This window comes from Dendropsophus ebraccatus, chromosome 6 (genome assembly GCF_027789765.1).
Source record: "Dendropsophus ebraccatus isolate aDenEbr1 chromosome 6, aDenEbr1.pat, whole genome shotgun sequence".
Lineage (NCBI taxonomy): Eukaryota > Metazoa > Chordata > Amphibia > Anura > Hylidae > Dendropsophus > Dendropsophus ebraccatus.
Genome location: NC_091459.1, coordinates 98,328,767 through 98,348,208, shown reverse-complemented (window position 1 = coordinate 98,348,208; position 19,442 = coordinate 98,328,767). Strand labels below are relative to the sequence as shown.

Here is a 19,442-nt window from a genome sequence, read left to right as displayed (position 1 = left end):
CTTAAAATAATGTCCGTTTAACATACACACTTTGGCGGCTGCAATTGCAATGACAGCCATTGGTACATTATATAAGTTTAGGTTGAATGATGCCAACACCAGGTACATTGCTTTAGGATTTTTATATTGGTAGACTGCTGCGGAGATGCCAGTGCCAGTGCCTTTTGTTTTTAATGCGGCCCGATTCCTGCACACCGGGTCCTCCAGCCCACAGTGTGAACCGCTCCCCTCTGTAGCGTGGCTCTGTTGATTCTAATGGGGCCGCGTCACAAAGGGAAGGGCAGAACATCACAATGGGTTCTGGCAGGCCTACTTCCAATGCTTCAGGCTGAGAATAGACCAGCACTGTGTGCGGGAACTGGGCCACATGTCGAAAAAAGCACTGCAGCTTTGGCATACCCGGGCCGGCGTCAGTCTATTGATGAAAAAATCTTAAAGCAATGTACCTGCTGGTTCATTCACTTTAAAGTTCCATTAAATTTTGTAAAAAAGCTGTGAAAGGACGACCAACATTTTTTTTTGTGTGAACAACTTAAAATTACAGCCGCCAATAAATATCCTGAACATTAATTTGACGTCCGCTGCAAACATCGGCCGTTATTCTATGCATTGTGTGAACTAACAGCCGTTGTTTTTAATGAAAATCACAAAAGACTGAACATAATGGTCATTAAAAATCGTGTGAACATGGCCTTAGCCTGCTCCCTATAAGAAGGGGAGTTTTTTTTAGCACAGATATAGGTATATGATAAAGTAACCTGTAGGTCGGGGTGCACGCCTTACTGGGCTGGAATACAAGTCTATATAGTAAAATATGGAATAGAGGCAGCATGCATGTCCAAAAGGTAGTGGTTTATTCACACCTGATACATTTTAACTTTCAGGGGGTTTTCTCATTTTCTCCCTTTACTTCCATTGTTCATCAGCCGCCCATCCCATATCACATGGGGAGATATGTGGCAATGATGATGATCGTTCTAAAACAATGAGATCAGCCACCGAATATTAGGAATATTACACAGGGCAATATGGGCCTGGTATGAAGCTAGAGATGTATATTAAATGGCTGCCTATTGAGTTTCTCTCACCGCCTTTACTTCCTCTGACACAATAACAGCCGAGCTGCTGTTCTGATGAGTAACAAGCACACGAGGTCTCAGGTGCAGGGAGATTATTGAGTCTCCAGTGATTTTCCCAGTGCTAAATATTTATTTCCATTTCAGGTGTGAAACAGGCCCCGTACTCTCACACTCATCGACCACTGTGTGGCTCCTAAAGGTAAGGTAATAAAGAACACTGCTCCCATCGCTACTTGTGACAGTGAAGTGTATTGATTGTGCTGTTCACCTGAGAGATGTGTTTAGTTGTACGAGCATCTTTCTTACATAGCAGCATTTGCTGTTTTCATATCACGCATTGTACAGTCAGTAGGGAAATGACTTATTACAGATGATTTCTCAGCACGTTACATTTAGAAAATATAGAACATTGATAGATGAATAATGAATACCATGACTATATGATTATCTTAATAGAAGGATAATTCCTAATACCTCTTATTCTTTTACTGTCACTAAAAATGTTTTATAAACTGTGGTCACCTACTTGGGTTCCCAGTGACTTTTGCTCCTTGCTGGTCACACTGGTTGCAATTTCCAAGACAGACCCGTCTTGGCAGTGACAGCCCGATCACTGACACTCAGCCACTGACTGTAGCGGTGTCCTAGCCGTACAAGAATTGGATCCAACATCACTGTATGATAGTCCGTAAACAATTTATAGTGACCAATTAGTGTAGGAGAATGCACAATGAGCCAACAATCCCTTGTGTGGGCAAATAGAAGAGGATCCAACAGCATCCGCTAGTGATCAGGTATCCATATATTATTACATCAACAGGTACTGAAATTTGATGTTTCGACCACAATTAGTCTTTTTCAAGCATTGACCATCAACAATTTGCAGTTAACAGATGCTGTTAGACTCTTTTTAGTCTATTTGCCCACGGAAGGGATTGTTGGCGGTCAATGCTTGAAGAAGACTGCTTGTGGTCAAAATTGCATTGATGTACCTGATGATGCATTAAAGCTTGGATACCTGATCACTAGCGGATGCTGTTAGACTACTCTCTAGCAACAGGGTCCTGTCTTTGCCAGTGATTTGCCTGAGCAGACAGGTCCTACTTCAAAGACAAGCAGAGAGGATATTGGGGAAACCGGAAAGAGGTGAATGGGAGCAGTGGAGGACCCGGGCCAGGTTTTTCTTCTCCCGTCCCAGCTATATATTAATACACTAAGGCCAGAATACCCCTTTAAGTTCAATATTGAAGTCAAAATCTGCACCAAATTCTCAATAACTCTGCAACAAATCTGCTTTATTTCAGTAATTAAACATTCTAATTTTGCTTTTAAGCTGACAATTTATTTCTGTCATTTACATAGACAGATACAACTATCACTTCATATAATCCAATGCCACACCCTTAAAGCCAATACCTTTACAAGGAGAAGCCTAGTCTGTTTGTCTTGTATGTTACTGATGCCTCCTTTGGCAAACAGACATGCTCTTATTTAGGTATATTGGAAGCTATATATGTTCTTATAGTATTGGGTAGTTGGAGTGTAAGCTAGCCAGTGTGCAGGGGTCATGGCTCATATTGTTGTAGTATTTAGTTTATGGGAAAGATTTTTTTTTTAAACTCCTTTCTTTTAACTAGTGAATTCTGCTTATGACCATTGAATCCCAACTGTATTAGAAGAACACATGAAGCTAAATAGAGATATTCCACATTCACCTCCATGCTCATGAGGGTCAGTGTGGCAGTGCATAGAAGCCTTGTGGCTCCAAATTACACAGCTGTACACTCTCCATTGGGTTCTGTATGTACAGAGCAAGTCTATAGGCAATGGTGGAGAATTCAACAAAACCTTTTCATGAAAGTACAACTGTATGGATACCCTATTACCCATACAACTTGTGTTTGGCTTTGGTTCTGTATTGAGCACCATGGACAACACACTGAACATGTCAAATATCTGTCAATCCCAGATTCCCAGGGAATGTTTCTGGTTTTTGTTGCAGATTTCTTTGTGGATCTTTTGACCTACAAGAAATATTGCAAATATAATTGCGACTACATGACTATCTTTCCATTGTAAAAACTTGTCCTTGATCCAATATGGCAGCTTTCCAGATGGTGGCCATGTTACGGACATAGTGTCAGGAACTTACCTTGTCCGGCTCCAGCGGCGTCTTCTTCCAGCTCGGCTCCGGCTGACGGCTCAGGAGCGCGCCGCTGCTCCGCCTGCCGGAGCCGAGTTACGTCACGGAGACCCGACGGCGTCCCTAGCAACCGGGGACGCCGTGGTGTCACGTGATCGTCAGCCGGCCGGCCGGTACGCAGCTGAGGTGTCTTGCACTCAGGCTGAGTGACAGGTCGCCCGGCCACTCAGCCTGCAGTGCACCAGCTGCAGTGAAACTGGACTCAGGAGGCCGGACCAATCAGCCTTTGGTCCGGGCTCCTGGTCCAGTATAAAGTGTCAGTATTGCCAGCAGGTTATCGCTGGCTATTAGTTCTTCTAGTCCCAGCTCCCCTGCTCCTTCCCAGCGTTCCCTGCCCTATATCCCCTTCTGCTTGTCTTCTCGTGTTCTTGACCCTCCGCCTGACCTGTGACTATTCCTTGCTTGCCGATTCTGTACTGCGTTGCCCGTGTGGTTTGACCTGGCTTGTTCACTACTCTTTATTGTGTTTTGTCCGTCTGTTGTGTTTTGTGTTCCACGTATTCAGTACAGGGAACGTCTTCGTGGTTGTCCGCGACCGCCTAGGGTCGACTGAGGCAATTAGGCAGGGACAGTGGGTGGGATTAGATCAGGGCCCACTGTCTGGTTGTGTTTGTCGTTGCTGACAGAATAGCCAGCCCTATACTGCCCATTGCCCCATGGACGACAGGACCGCCATGTCCAATATCGTGGACCAAATGCAGCAACTTAACACGATGGTCCAGGAACTTGCTATGAGAGTCCAGGATCAGGAGACGACATCACGACAGCTCACTGTAACCTCCCCATTACCTCCCGAACCACCCGTCCAGCTCCCTGACAAGTTTTCGGGGGACCGTAGTAAATTCCGTACTTTTCGGGAGGGGTGCAAGTTGTTTTTTAGGTTACGGCCACGCTCCTCAGGAGATGAGACCCAGAGAGTGGGTATTATCATGTCTCTCCTCAAAGGACCCGCGCAAGAATGGGCTTTTTCTCTACCCCCTGACTCTCCTAACCTAAGGACCACCGACCAGTTCTTTTGTTCACTGGGATTGCTGTATGATGACCTGGACTGTGCAGCCAATGCCGAACGTCAGCTAACTGGGTTAAGACAGGGTCGCCGTGCAGTGGAAGAGTACTGCTCTGAGTTCAGGCAGTGGAGCTGTCTCTCCACGTGGAACGACCCAGCCCTCCGGTTTCAGTTTCGGGAGGGTCTTAGTGACCGACTGAAGGACATGCTAGTAGCATACCCCACTCCCGACTCGCTCGAAGAGAGCATGACACTAGCGATCAGAGTTGACCGTAGATTAAGGGATCGACAAAGGGAGAAGGGTACTCCTGACCATCACAAAACCCCTATCTCTCCTGTTCCGTTCTCCAAACCTCCCCTTCCTGCCTCACCCCCTTTCGAGGAGCCGATGCAGGTAGACTCCACCGATGCCAAGGCCCGACGAGCCCATCGCCTGCAGAATAAGCTGTGCTTTTACTGTGGAAAGACAGGACACCAGGTTCGGCAGTGTCCCAACAAGCCGAGGTCTTCGACGGAAAACTTCAACGCCTGAGAGATTATCGAGGGGGTCTCTCAGGCGCTCAGGTATCCTTCAAAAATAAGCTGTTGTTGCCCATTTCCTTGGTGTTGGGAGGTAAATGTATTAGTGGGTATGCCCAGATCGATTCTGGATCCTCAGCAAATTTCATTAACCCCATGTTTTTTTCAGGCTTAGAGGTATGTCCCTTGCTGCTCCAGCGTCCAGTTGGTGTCACTGGAGCAGACTCTGCTCCCTTTTCCCAGGGGGATGTACGGTATAGGACCCCTTCCATGGAGGTTAAAGTAGGGTCTGTCCATGTTTAAAATCTGGATTTTCTTGTTATGCATAATCTGTCGTCTGATGTTATCCTGGGGTTACGCTGGCTGGATGCTCATAACCCGGTCTTCGATTGGTCCAATAGGGAACTTGTGCGGTGGGGGCCTGGGTGTGCATCACATTGTATCGCGGTTTCCCTTGCAGGGTGTTCCCCGGCGGAGGGAGAGATTCCCGAATTCTTGTTGGATTATTCCGATGTATTTGATGAAAAAGCAGTGGACGGGTTGCCACCCCATAGACGGTATGATTGCGCCATTGATTTAGTTCCCGGTTCCAGATACCCCCGAGGTCGAATATTCAATTTGTCCTGCCCTGAAAGAGAAGCCATGCGAGAATACATAAAGGACAGTTTACGCAAAGGCCACATACGTCCTTCTTCTTCCCCCATGGGTGCTGGCTTCTTCTTTGTAGGCAAGAAGGATGGGGGTCTCCGGCCTTGTATCGATTACCGGGAACTAAACAAGATCACTGTTAAAAACCAACACCCCCTACCGTTGATTCCAGACTTGTTTAATCAAATTGTGGGCGCTAAATGGTTTTCCAAGGTTGATTTACGGGGGGCTTATAATTTAATCAGAATCAGGGAAGGTGACGAGTGGAAGACCGCATTCAATACCCCAGAGGGCCATTTCGAATATCTCGTTATGCCCTTTGGGTTGTGCAATGCCCCGGCGGTCTTCCAACACTTTGTTAATGATATCTTCCGTGAGCACCTTGGACGTTTTCTTGTTGTCTACCTTGATGACATTTTGATCTTCTCCTCAGATTGGTCTTCCCACGTAAAGCAGGTCCGCACGGTAATGGAGCTTCTGAGACAAAATAATCTTTACGCCAAGGTGTCAAAGTGCCAATTCGGTATCCAGGAGGTCTCGTTTTTAGGTTATAGCATCACCCCCAATTCTTTTGGTATGGACCCCCTTAAAGTAGCGGCTATTGTAAAATGGGAACGACCTAGTAACCTGAAGGCCTTACAAAGGTTTTTAGGTTTCGCTAATTATTACCGGAAATTTATTAAGGGGTTCTCAGTTATAGCTAAACCCCTCACTGATCTTACTAAGAAAGGGGCGAATCTGGTACACTGGTCCACAGAGGCTATCCAGGCATTTGACATCCTTCGGCAATGTTTTTCAGAAGCTCCAGTACTGGCCCAGCCCGACTTCGAGCGCCCTTTTATTGTTGAGGTGGACGCATCCGAGGTGGGTGTAGGAGCAGTTTTATCCCAGGGAACTGATACTCTTACTCATCTTCGGCCAGTTGCGTACTTCTCGAGGAAGTTCTCCCAAGCGGAACGCAACTACGATATTGGGAATAGAGAATTATTGGCTATTAAGATGGCATTTGATGAGTGGAGGCATTTCTTGGAAGGGGCCAAACATAGAGTCACAGTGTTGATGGATCATAAGAATCTCATTTATCTGGATACCGCCAAACGACTCTCTCCACGTCAGGCCCGATGGGCCCTGTTCTTTACTAGGTTTGACTTTGAGATCACATATCGACCTGGCTCTCGTAATATTAAAGCTGATGCCCTCTCTCGCAGTTTTGATTCTGGGAACATTCCTGAGACACAGGTCGATACGATCTTGAAACCAGGGGTTGTGGTATCTGTCCTACAACCGGACTTGGTTACTCTTGTTGCTGAATCTCAGGATTTAGCCCCCCATAACACTCCTGACTCCCTCCTATTTGTGCCACCGAACCTTCGCCTCCGGGTCCTGGAGGAAATCCATAGTTCCGTTTTGGCAGGACATCCAGGGATAGCAGGCACTAAATACTTGCTCTCGCGCCATTTCTGGTGGCCAACTTGGGCCCGAGATGTTAAATCATTTGTTGAAGCATGTGAGGTCTGTGCTAGGTCCAAGGTTCCCCGTAGACCACGGATGGATTGTTACATCCCTTGCCGGTTCCTGCGAGACCTTGGACACATATATCAATGGACTTTATTACCGACTTACCAGTATGTAGGGGTAAGACTGTCATCTGGGTAGTGGTGGATCGATTTTCCAAAATGTGTCACCTTGTTCCACTGAGTAAACTCCCTAGTGCTCGTTTATTGGCCACGTTATTTATTGGTCATATTCTGCGGTTACATGGTGTCCCGGAGAATATTGTTTCCGACAGAGGTGTCCAGTTTGTGGCCAAATTCTGGAGGGAGTTCTGTGGGAAGCTGGGAATCTCTTTGTCCTTCTCGTCGGCTTTCCATCCTCAGACGAATGGACAAACTGAGAGAACCAACCAGTCTTTGGAACAATTCCTGAGATGTTTCATAGCTGATACGCAGGATAAATGGCGAGATTTCATTCCTCTAGCTGAATTTGCTATCAACAACCATGAACAACGTTCTACTAATATGTCACCTTTTTTTTGTAACTATGGTTTCAATCCCAGGTATTCGTCCGTTCACTCTGCAGAGTCTGTCAATCCCTCAGCTGAGACAATCTTTTCTAAACTGTGCACAGTTTGGGCCCAAGCTCATCAGAGCTTGGTTAAAGCCCAAGAGTCCTACCAAAAATTCGCTGAACATGTTAAAAGATCAAAATGAACGATTTTTTGATCGTTCACCGCTTTTACACGTACGATTATCGTTCGAATTCGATCGTTATCGCGAAAATTTGCCCGATAATCATTTCGTGTAAACGTAGCATTAGGGTGCTTCACACGTACAGGATCTGTAGCAGATTTGATGGTGCAGATTTGCTTTAAATCTAATCTGGGCCATCAAATCTGCTGCGCATCTGCAGCAGATTCAAATCAGTGCCATCAAATCCTGTACGTGTGAACACACCATTAAGGAGTTTTCTTTTTGCACTTGAAGATTTACTACAACAAGGCAAGCTCACAGTATGTATGGCCATAAATAGCAGAAGATAAGATTAAAGTGGTTTCGCCGTTCATGTTTCATGCTGTCGTCATATTGAGATTACTTTATGATAACTAGAACATACAGCTGTAGGGTGTACAGTAATTTTCCTCAGATACAAACAATATTGTTCAGTGCACATTTGAATTCTCAACAACATGATAGTTGTTACTATGTACACTCACAGCTTTGTCATTTAAATAAACTTTTTACTTGTCGCACAGACACATCAAAGTTAGTATTGTCAGGGTCTAAGGCCCCATGGACACATCCGTGTCAGATTTTAGGGCCCTTTTACACAGAAAAATTATCTGACAGATTATCTGCCAAAGATTTGATGCCAAAACCAGGAACAGACTATAAACAGAGATCAGGTCATAAAGGAAAGCCTGAGATTTCTCCTCTTTTTAAATCCAGTCCTGGCTTTGGCTTCAAATCTTTGGCAGATAATCTGTCAGATAATCTTTCTGTGTAAAAGGGCCCTTAGTCAGGAAATACTGATCAGAAAGTCTTTCGGGAGGCTTCAGGAAACCATCACTGAAGATAGAAAAGATAGAAAACTGAAGGTACAGTATTAAAAAAAAAAGCCATACTCACATGGTGCAGGCTGCAGTGGTGCTATCCTCTGGCTTCTTCTCCTTTCCTGCTCTGTCAGTGCAATTTGCTGATAATAAATCCAAATAAATTGCCGTGTGCATGGGGCCTAAACTCAGTGCCTAATTCTACTGATTGAGGGTGAAAGTCTCCCCTATAGGTCCATGAAACCCCTCTCCTTATCAGTTGAACAAAGCAGCGAGTCAGGAGTGAGGTATATAGGGGCGTAACTACCACTATAGCAGCCATAGCGGCTGCCAATGGGCCCGCTGCATCAGGGGGCCCCATGGCCTGCTCCTGCAATACACTGGGCCCCCTGAGCCGTCATCATTTGCAGCACCGGGTGGCCCTGCTGGTCTCCTGGGTTTTGCAAATGTCCCTTTAACTGCAAGCACTCCTGACCAGAGCTAGCAGTTATGTAGTTATGACTTCACTTGACCGTTTAGTGGTCAGCCGGGGGGGGGGGGGGAAGGAGGGGGGGCCCAATCAAAAGTTTGCTATGGGGCCCAGCCATTTCTAGTTACGCCCCTGATATAGACTGTGTGCTTCACCCAACTATATCTATTGGATATCTATCAGTTGGAGGGACCCTGACCGATCTAAACTATAGACATGTCTGTGCGACACAGAAACCCAAGATCCAACAGCATCCAAAGTGAAAGAAGTTTAATCTTTATTCAGCCAAGTGCCAGACAACGATCAATAAGTTTTTTTCAAGTATACTGTGCGACATGTGAAAAGTTTATTTCAATTACCTACATTTTTTTTCTGATTTGAGACAGAAATGGGAACATGTTCTTTTTTTACCTAATCTGTTTTAATTTTCTGTATTTTTTTTACATTTTGGCAAGTGCCATCTTGACTAAGCTGTTTTTAATGCTTTATTGCAAACCTCATAAACATATATACAATGAATGTTTGCAGAAATTATAGACATCTGTTATCTATGTACTGCTTTTAAAGTTTTGTGTGTTATCATTTCCTGGCATCCCCACTGCTGTTAACACACCACACTCTCCCTAAGGGCCCTTGCACACTAAAGGGCCTATTACACGGGTCGTCAGAGGAGCAAACGAGCGCTCTCAGCGCTCGTTTGCTCCTCGTTCCCCGCTCGCTGCCGCCGCTATTCAACACGGCTGCAGCGAGCGGGTGAGTGCGGGAGGGGGCGTCGGGGGGCTGCCCGGGTGATCGCTGATCGTCCGGGCAGCCCATAGGATATAGCAGCGTCTGCTGCCGACGCTCCTATTCAACGGAGCGACGGCAGCAGATCGCTGCTATATCAGTCGCTTGTTTTTCAACATGTTGAAAAACAAGCGACTGCAACGATCAGCCGACATGAACGATGTCGGCTGATCGTTGCACTCTATTCCACGGGATGATTATCGTCCGTAGCGGCCGATATCGGCCGAATATGGACGATAATCGTTCCGTGGAATAGGGCCTTTAAGGCCCTATTACACCAAAAGATGTCTAACATTATCTGACAGATTTTTTCTGCCAAAGCCAGGAGGGGACTGTAAAGAGAGAACAGATCATAAAGATAAGACTAAGATTTCTCCTCTTTTTAAATCCATTCCGGGCTTCGGCTGAAAAAATCTATAAAATAATCTGGAGTTCTTTTGGTGTAATAGGGCCTTAAGGAAATCACGCAGATTATATGCTGCGGATTCCGTCGCTTGCCCCCCAGCTTGAAGACTTTACATGTCAATTCTTTGAGCGGATGGCTGAATCCGTTCAACCATAGAATGGAGTCTATGGGACAGGTGGGCAGTGAAGCGGGAGCTCGCACGGAATCCGCAGCAAGTTATCCACGTGATTTCTGTAGTGTGCAAGGGCCCTTAGGGTATTTTCACACAGAGTAAAACAGGAGGAATTCCCTGCTCTGAATCCCACCTGCCTCAGTGTGTCAATGGGATGCCTCGCGTGCCTCCACTTTCCACTGCTTACTGCTATAAGAATTGACATATCAATCCTTTGAGCTGAGGTGCGTGAGGCATTCCATTGACACACTGAGGCAGGCAGGATTCCAAGCAGAGTCCACAGCAGGGGCTCCACTGCGGAATTTCGCCTGTTTACTCAGTGTGAATAGGCTATTTATGTCCTATTAAACGTATGTATATATGTGTGTATAAGACATGTAGATGGGGATGTAGACTGGAGGAGCTGGTCAGAGATGATGAAACCAGGTTAGAGCTCAGAGATAAAATCCAGCCATACCTCCTGAGACAGCAGATGATGATTTGTTGTAGCAGGAGGGAATGAGGAGTCAGGTAGATGGAGACAACACCACACTGAAGAACTACACAACTCCCTGTAAGGGCTAAATCACACAAAAACACACTGAAGGCTGGACAATATGTAAAAACACTCAGTTAGTAAGATATATCTTAGGGTGAGGTTTTTTATGTTTTAGTTTTTAAGTATTATAAAATGAAACAAATAATACATTTTGTGTTACTGCCCAAGAGCCTTACCTTTATTATTTTTCCATCCACGTAGCTGTATGATGTTCAGTTCTTATTGATGCTGTCGTTTTTAATTGATGCCGTTTTAAAGCATATAAAATATTTTTTGGGGAGGGCATGTGTATTTTTTTACACTTTTTTTTCCGTGTATTTTTATATTTTATATTTATTTTAATATTTTTATTTATTATATTATAATTATATAATAATAATAATATTTGTTATTATTATTATATTATATATATTGTTATAAATTATTTTGTTTTTCACACTTGTATAATGGACATAAAAGTGCGGTATACTCACCCCTCCTGCTTCGCCTCACCTACCAGTTGCTAGACCGCCCACTGTTCGCCAATGTCCTCTTTTTCAGAAGTTCAGCTGACGTTCCGTGCAGACAGTAAATACAGCACTTTTATATCCCCTGCAGCCCCAGCAGCATCACACCGGACAGTTCTTTGATTGTGGAAGACACAGGAGGAAAGAAATCAAACAAACTGTATTAGGGTACAAACCCACACACCGTATACACAGCAGATACGCAGCAAAAACGCAGCAGATCTGCAGCAGATTTGGTGGTGCAGATTTGATGCTGTGTTCAGTTATTTAGATCTAATCTGCTGCGTATTTGTTGCGTATTTGCTGCTTATTTTATGCGTATCGCAGTAGTAAATACACACACGCCGTATACGCAGCGTATTTACTGCTGCGATACGCAGCAAATACACAACAGATATTCAGCAGATACGCAGCAGATTAGATCTAAATAACTGAACACAGCATCACATCTGCTGCGTATCTGCTGCATATTTGCTGCAGATCTGCTGCGTATACGGTGTGGGCAGGAATTCAATGAGCTCTTTAGACAACTCTTTGTAAAGGCAGACTGCATTGGTAGGTGCTTGATCTTGTACACCTGTGGCGATAGAACTGAATGAAACATTCAGGTGAATACTTTTGCCCATATAATATATGAACAGAGCCAAAGTAAATGCATATCTGTATGTTTTTTTTATTTTATCATGGTTCTTTGAAAAAAGCTTACTTGCGCAACCCTTATAAAATATTATAATATAAAAATTTGCCAATAATGTATTTCAAACTTTTGAGATGTTTAGAAATATTATTATCATTATTATATTATGATGAGAAACATCCTTGAATTGTATAGATAACGTAGCAATGAAGCTGCCAATATAGTACCACCAGTTGGCAAAGGCAAATAGTCTTTGTTTTAACATCACATTTCCCTACAGATCATGTACAGGCAATAGCAGATCAGAAGATCACACCCACACCCTGCTCAGGTTGGTCTGCAGGACAAAGTTCCCATGTAATATAATAAGCACACAGCTCTTCTCTGCACCTACCTCCCGAGTCCCAGCTGGAGGATAGGTCATTGACAGACCGCTGCAAGACCTAAATGTACTGTTACATTCTCTCCATTCCACGCCAGCCAGCCATCAAGGTACGCTGCTCTGCCACCAATCTATTGTTACTCTGCCGCTGTTTGTTGTCATTCTTTATGTTTGTGGTATAATGACCGTAATATCACGTTTGCTTAATACAGTGTTATACCTTCTATAATTATTGCAAACAGTAGTTGTAATCTATACCATTGTTTCTTAACGTCTATCCTCAAGTGTGTTCAAAAGGTCATATAAAGATGTTCTTAAGAAAGGATACCTGCAGCTATTCTTGATGCATTCATAATCATAGTAACAGCACAGTACCGACAAAATCCTAAAACATCACCTATCAGCAGTATCTGAGGGTTGCATGTCATATATATATATATATATATATATATATATATATATATATATATATATCCCACTAGGGAGTTCTTACTATACACCCTCTAGCTGTAGCTGACTTTATGGTCACAGACAGAATAAGGATTGTTATTTATGAACTTAATGGACGTGCGTCTTTTTTCAACCATATAAACAATGTTACTGGTGTTGCCACATTATTTTTTTGCATACAGTGCCTAACACCTAAGCAATATAAATGTTCCATGTAGACAATGAAACAATTGTCATTCGCTGCACATGAATCTCTGGAGCTGAACCTTAAGGTTTTATGTCTAGGGCTATTTTTTGATCATTTTTATTCATTTTCTGTTATGTATAACAAACATATACAATCCTAACCATGTGTGGACAGCAAGAAACAAACCGTATACGGTACATGTACAGTACAACAATTGTGACATTTGCAAACTGGATAGTAAACTTAGAAGACAATAAGCAATACTGTATCTTAAGTGGACAAGCAAATTTTCATTAAGAAGTTTGACCCATACTTAGGAGTGGAGAAGGTTTCTCTATGTTTAATTGTTACTTTTGGTTTGTTTGTTTTTTACCTATATTTTTACCATTTTTGCTTAAATAGGCATTCTTCTTACCAATAAATAATGGTAAATCAGCAGGGGAGGTGATATACTACATCTTTGCGATTTACTTTATTTATTATTATTTTTGGTCTATTTTCTATATGAAATATAATGCTATAAAATCAGACATTAGGTGTCTTACTTACTGCAAAACTGCAGACGAGGCTCCAGCACTAATAGTGCATTTACACGAAACGATTATTGGTCGAATTTTCGCAATAACGATCACATTTGAGAGATAATCGGCTTGTGTAAACACAGCGAACAATCAAGCGACGAGGGAAAAATCGTTCATTTTGACCTTTCAACATGTTCTCAAATCGTCATTGGTTGTTCGCTAAAAAATTAGCAGATCGCTTTGTGCAAACAATCTTTAACAGATTCTTCCTATGTGTGCAATAACGATTTTTCCAAACGATATATCGTTCTGTCTAAACGCTGATCGTTATAAAAAACACATAATTACTTCAAAATCATTAATTATTCGATTGGGCGAATTATCGCTCCATGTAAACGCAGCATAAGGTCATTTGGTTTTAGAAACAGAAAAAGAGACCAAACGCAGAAAGTGATGTCAGTTGTCCCTCTGCTCTGCACAGACTGGCCAGTGAGGATGAATGCTGATGCCAGCAGCCACGCACGCCCCTGTACAGTGCTGCAGCTAAGTAAACTATCTGATCTAAAGGCCAACCACCATAAGCAAACCAGCAGGGGGCACAGTATATGCAGAAGTATAGAAGTAGAAGTCTATGCAAAAGTATATGTAGTGCAATCATCCCCCTCCCCCAGCTCCCTCCCATGCAGCAGGTAAACTTTTTAGTTACCATCTATTCCATTCCCATCTGCCTTCCTCCCTCCCGGTGCTGCCCACTTATGTGCCTTCCTCCCCATGTTGCCCACTGATGAGCCTGGCGGGCCCCTCTGTTGCCCTGGGCCCCTGTGCAACTGAACAGGCTGCACAAGTGATATGTCCGCCACTGTGCAAAAGCATGAGCAGCAGCACAATGGGGCACTAAATGGACTGCTGGAGCTGCAAAATTAAGATACAAAACTGACAGCATACATAGGGAAAGCATTCAAGAAAGTATCGTCCAGTCCTGTGTTTGCAGTAAAGATGATAGCTTTATTTGTGGCTCCTAAAATCAGTCAAGGGTTACAACACAGCATGGCTAGGAGGACAATGTGTTTCTAGTACAAGATGTTCTCTTGAAGGGGTTATCCAGCACTACAAAAACATGGCCACTTTCTTTCAGATACAACACAACTCTTGTCTCCAGTTCACGTGCTGTTTGCAATTAGGCTCCATACACTACAATGGAACTGAGCAGCAAAACCTGCACCCAAGCTGGAGACAAGAGCGGGGCTGTCTCTGAAAGAAGGTGGCCATGTTTTTGTAGTGCTGGATAACCCCTTTAATCATAGGGCAAACATTAACTATACGTACTGTATATTTGCTGTTTTTTTTTTTTTTTGTTTTTTTTTTAGGGGGGGTTTATATATCATTACTGGCACACTTTTAATGGTGAAATATGTATGTATGTATGTGTTTCCTGGTTAACTAAACAGAGTTAATAGGTGCAACAGTGCTGTAATACTGTGAACACCACCGGAAATAGTACAGTGTGTTTGAAAAGGTTTGCCGCTGATGTAATAATAAAGAGGCTGCAGAGCTCACACAAGTGCTGTCAGTCAGATGGCCATTGATCTAATATTGATGGCCTGTCCTGAGGCCAGGCCTTCAATTGTTAAAGGCTGAATAACCTCTTTAAAGTAAGTTTGCTACAACAGCAAAAGGACAGAAGTTTCTCACCTATCAGCTAAAAAGAGAAAACTGAAGCCATTGTGGAAACAGGCGCACCAAAGCTGGGCAGCCGAAGATGGAAAACCATTATCTGGACTGATGCATCAGAATTCCTACTGCACAGATCAGATGTTGGGTCAGAATATGACATAAACCTTTTATTCCATGGATTTATCTTGCCTTGTGTTGGAGATGCGGGCTGGGGGTAGTGGTCTATAGACACAGTCTTACCATCTTCTAATGACTACTTCCAGCACGGTAATGTGCCATGTAACATTCTGGCTTCATGACATGACATTGACTTTAGAACTCCAGTCACCCAATCACAGACTCTGTCTAGTAGAATACCCAATGGATGTGGTGAAATGGAAGATTGACAGCCAGAAGGTGTTGATCTTTTGCAGCATTGTACAGCCAGATCCTTGAAAATATGCAATCCTTCTATGATGGCTACTTTGAACTTCATCTCCTAGGGTTATTAACATTCCCCTGATAACAAGCATGCGCTCAGTTCATCAAGTACAGACCTAATAGAACCAAAGGTGACAAATAACAGCTTTACATAAAGACTTCCACCAACCATGTCTTCATTTGAGCAATGATACAATGATAAGCCAGTAGGAAGTCTGGGAAGATCTGTACTTTGGACAACTTTCCTATGAAGAAAAAATAGTAACAGATAAAAAACCTTAGACGCAAGTGCATAAAGTACAGTATTTTAGACATTTTTAATCTTAAAGGGGTTTTAAAGGATTTTCACCTAATGACTGGAGCATGTTAAATAGGACTTTACCCAGCTAAACTTAATTTTTACTAGGCTTTACTTTAAAGGGGTACTCTGGCCCTTTAACATTTTTGATATATTGCTGCCCTTGTATAGAACTCATCTTGGCAGTGACAGCCCTCTCAGCCAATCACAAACAGATACATGACAGCGCTGTGGCCAGCGATTGGCTGAGAGCGCTGGGGGCTCAATCTTTAAAAACAAGGTGTGCATGACATCAGACTGAAATGCCCTATACAGCCATGAACATAGTTTATCCACCTAAAATTCTGTAACAAAAAATCTTTCAAATCAACTGGTTTTAAAAGTTATATACTGTACATTGGTAAATTACTTATCAGCTGCTGGATGTCCTGCGGGAAGTGTTGTTTTCTGTCCAATGCTCTCTGCAGCTGATAAATATTGGAAGAGAAGAAGTCCGACTAGACCCATTTAGCAAGTGCTGGAGAGGATAAAAAAATAATATGCTGTTACCTCCCCCGCTCCAGCACTGGTGGTCGCATACCGCCACTCTGGTCCCCGGCCCATGACGTGTGAGGTCCACTTAGCCAGTCAGTGGCTGAGACGTGACCCTACTATGGCCGCTGACTGGCCTAGCGGACCTCACACTTGACGACCTGGGTCACAGTTCAAACCAGGAAGCACCTCTGAACCGGAGCGGCCAGGATGCGGCCACCGGCACTGGAGTGGGGGAGGTAAAAGCACATTAAAAGGCAGAAGTAAATTACAAACTTATATAACTTTCTAACACGTTTATTTGTTTATTTTTTAAAAATCAGCCGGGGGACAACTTTAATATAGTACAATTGTTGCTTGAAAGGTTAACATGATAGAAACATAGAAGATTGTCGGCAGAAAAAGACCACTGGGTCCATCTAGTCTGACCTTTTAGTATTTCCCTTCTTGTTATCTTAGAATAGATATATATTTATCCCAGGCAGGTTTACATTCTGTTATTGTAGATTTACCAACCACATCTGCTGGAAGTTTGTTCCAAGTATCTACTACTCTTTCAGTAAAGTAATATTTTCTCACGTTGCTTCTGATCTTGCCCCTCCCCCAACTAACCTCTCACCTCTTGTTCTTAAGTTCAGTTTTTTTCTAAAAACACTTCCCTCCTGACCCTTATTTAGTCCTTTAATGTAATTAAAGGTTTCAATCATATACAGATTCAAATCTATAAGTCTTTCCTTATATGATTTACACCTCCACCATTTTTGTAGCCCGTCTTTGGACCCTTTCTATTTTATCAATATCCCTTTTTAGGTAAGGTCTCCAGTATTCCAGATGTTATGTCACTTGGGCTCTATACAGCGGGGTCACAATCTCCCTCTTCCTACTGGTTATATGATTCAGAACACTTTCACTTTTATGATGACTAGTAGGACAACACCTTTACTTTCTCCTTTTACAACCACGGTTCCTCTTTCATCATACATACCTTTGTAGGAAGCGTAACTGCACCTACAGTAATGTGTGTAGCTTTCTTATAGATGAATGGGTATAGTTGTATAGCTCATAGAAGGGAAGAATCTGCTGTTTCATTTGACAGACTATGTTGTATGATATCAGCATTGCTTTTGCCGTGTTGTGCCCTGTTAGTACAGTATGATATGACTATTTACATTGTCCAGATTGCATTGTCTGAGGCACAAAAAGCTACAGAGAAAAGCTACAAAGAATTGTGCGTATGTCCTGTATTCTGAAGGCTTACATACACGGCAGTGACAGGACTTTGGACACATATGTTCATCCATGCATTTATTTGTTGTGTAGACACTGAGCCAGACTTAGTTAATAAACCGTTACCATCTGGAAAAAACATTATTTACACTTGAAACAAGATTTGGGAAATCTAATAATTGTTTTCACTGTAAGGAAAATCATGTAACTGAGGAAAGAATTCTGAGGAGAAAGTATTTAGTCAGAAATCTTTACTTCATAAGGTTTCCATTTATTTTCTGTATACCTCTTCCATCAACCTCCAGTGCCTATTGTATAGCAAATAAAAGGTTTTGGAAAAGGTATGTGTCAGAAGTCAGCTGTCACAGTTGGCTTCTGGTACTGCCAGAGCATGCAGATGGTCCCCTGTTAACAGAGACGGCGTCCTAACACAGAGGAGCTCGGCACATCCCGGCCAGTTGCTAGGGACGTATCAGCAATGTGGGCTTTGTAATTGCTGCGGCCGGGGCTTCACTGCCCCCAGATGATTGGCACAGGTGTTACTAGATGAATTAACTGACTGGCGGCCAGCACCGCCAGTCAGCTGTGTGAATTTGCCCTGGAGCTAGAGTCTCAGCCCCAATCATGCCTGGGGTTGGGACTCTAGGCTCCATGAGTATCCTCCCCTGTGTGTGTCCTTCCTTGCCTGTGATAGAGCCTCCTTGTGAAAGTAACTAAGCTAGCATTTGTATCCTGATTGTATTCTTTGGTTTCTAGTTTAGCTTCTGACGTTTCTCCTGACTACTGATTTTGTACCGCACCGACCGTTTGTTAATGACCCAGCCTGTTCATCCCACGACTTGTGTTTTTTTGACTTGTCTGCGTTTCTGTGTTACATTATAACAGGTTAGGGACCGTCGCCCAGAAACCTGTTGCGGTAAGTAGGCAGAGACAGTGGGGCGAGGCCATCTGTCTCCATACCTAACAGTATGGGACGTAAGAGGGCCCTAAGCTGATGGCAATGGATAATCTAATGCCTAGAAAACTTGCCTATTTATTAATGGCTCATTAACCTGGCTCCTCCTTCCTCAGGAACTTTCTATATTGAGCTAGAACCCCTTACCTAACACCACCACTAGATGGCAATGTAGCCTAAAGTAAGCAGTGTGTTTGAGTTTCTGGTATTGAAGGGTTAATCTGGAGATTTTTATTTTAATGTATTTTTTCAATTCAACTGGTGTCAGAAAGTTATACTGATTTGTAAACTATTCTATTTAAAAGCTCAAGCTAGGGGCATTGTTGGTACTTTAGGTTGCATTAGGAAATCATGCCAGAGGGGAAATAGAAATGATTATTGCAGATAACCCATGCATGTCGTGTTAAAATAAAACAAAAACGTATGCAGTAAAATGGGTAAGCCGAAGGCACACAGAAGGGCTCCTACCGTGTTCTATTATTATATACTTTTCCTGGACTGCTTCTGTAATAATGTGATAACAATACTATAATTCTCTCATATGTAGTAATACTCTCATATGGTGTAACTTTGTGGCATAATTTGAAATTTGTGGCAAAGAAGGGCATCTGTTCCTCTAGCTTCCCCCCAATCTTAAGTGCTGATCCAAAAGAAAATCCCTACAATGTTCCTCATCTTGGGGAAAAAGATCATAAACAACTACCCAGACATTGATCTTGAAATTTTTACATCTCTGCTGTATTTTCTTTTTTATGAAATATTACTCGCCATAATTTATT

The 19,442-nt window shown here is 43.1% G+C and overlaps 1 protein-coding gene across 1 annotated transcript in view; it reads left to right on the top strand.

Moving 5' to 3' along the window:
* The first annotated feature begins 12,400 nt into the window (after window positions 1–12,400).
* Window positions 12,401–19,442, top strand: part of PLS1 (plastin 1) — a 64,433-nt gene continuing 57,391 nt past the window's right edge. Inside the window, exon 1 of the mRNA XM_069975411.1 lies at window positions 12,401–12,510. The gene's annotated coding sequence lies outside the window, so the exon portion shown is untranslated. The remainder of the gene's footprint in view (window positions 12,511–19,442) is intronic.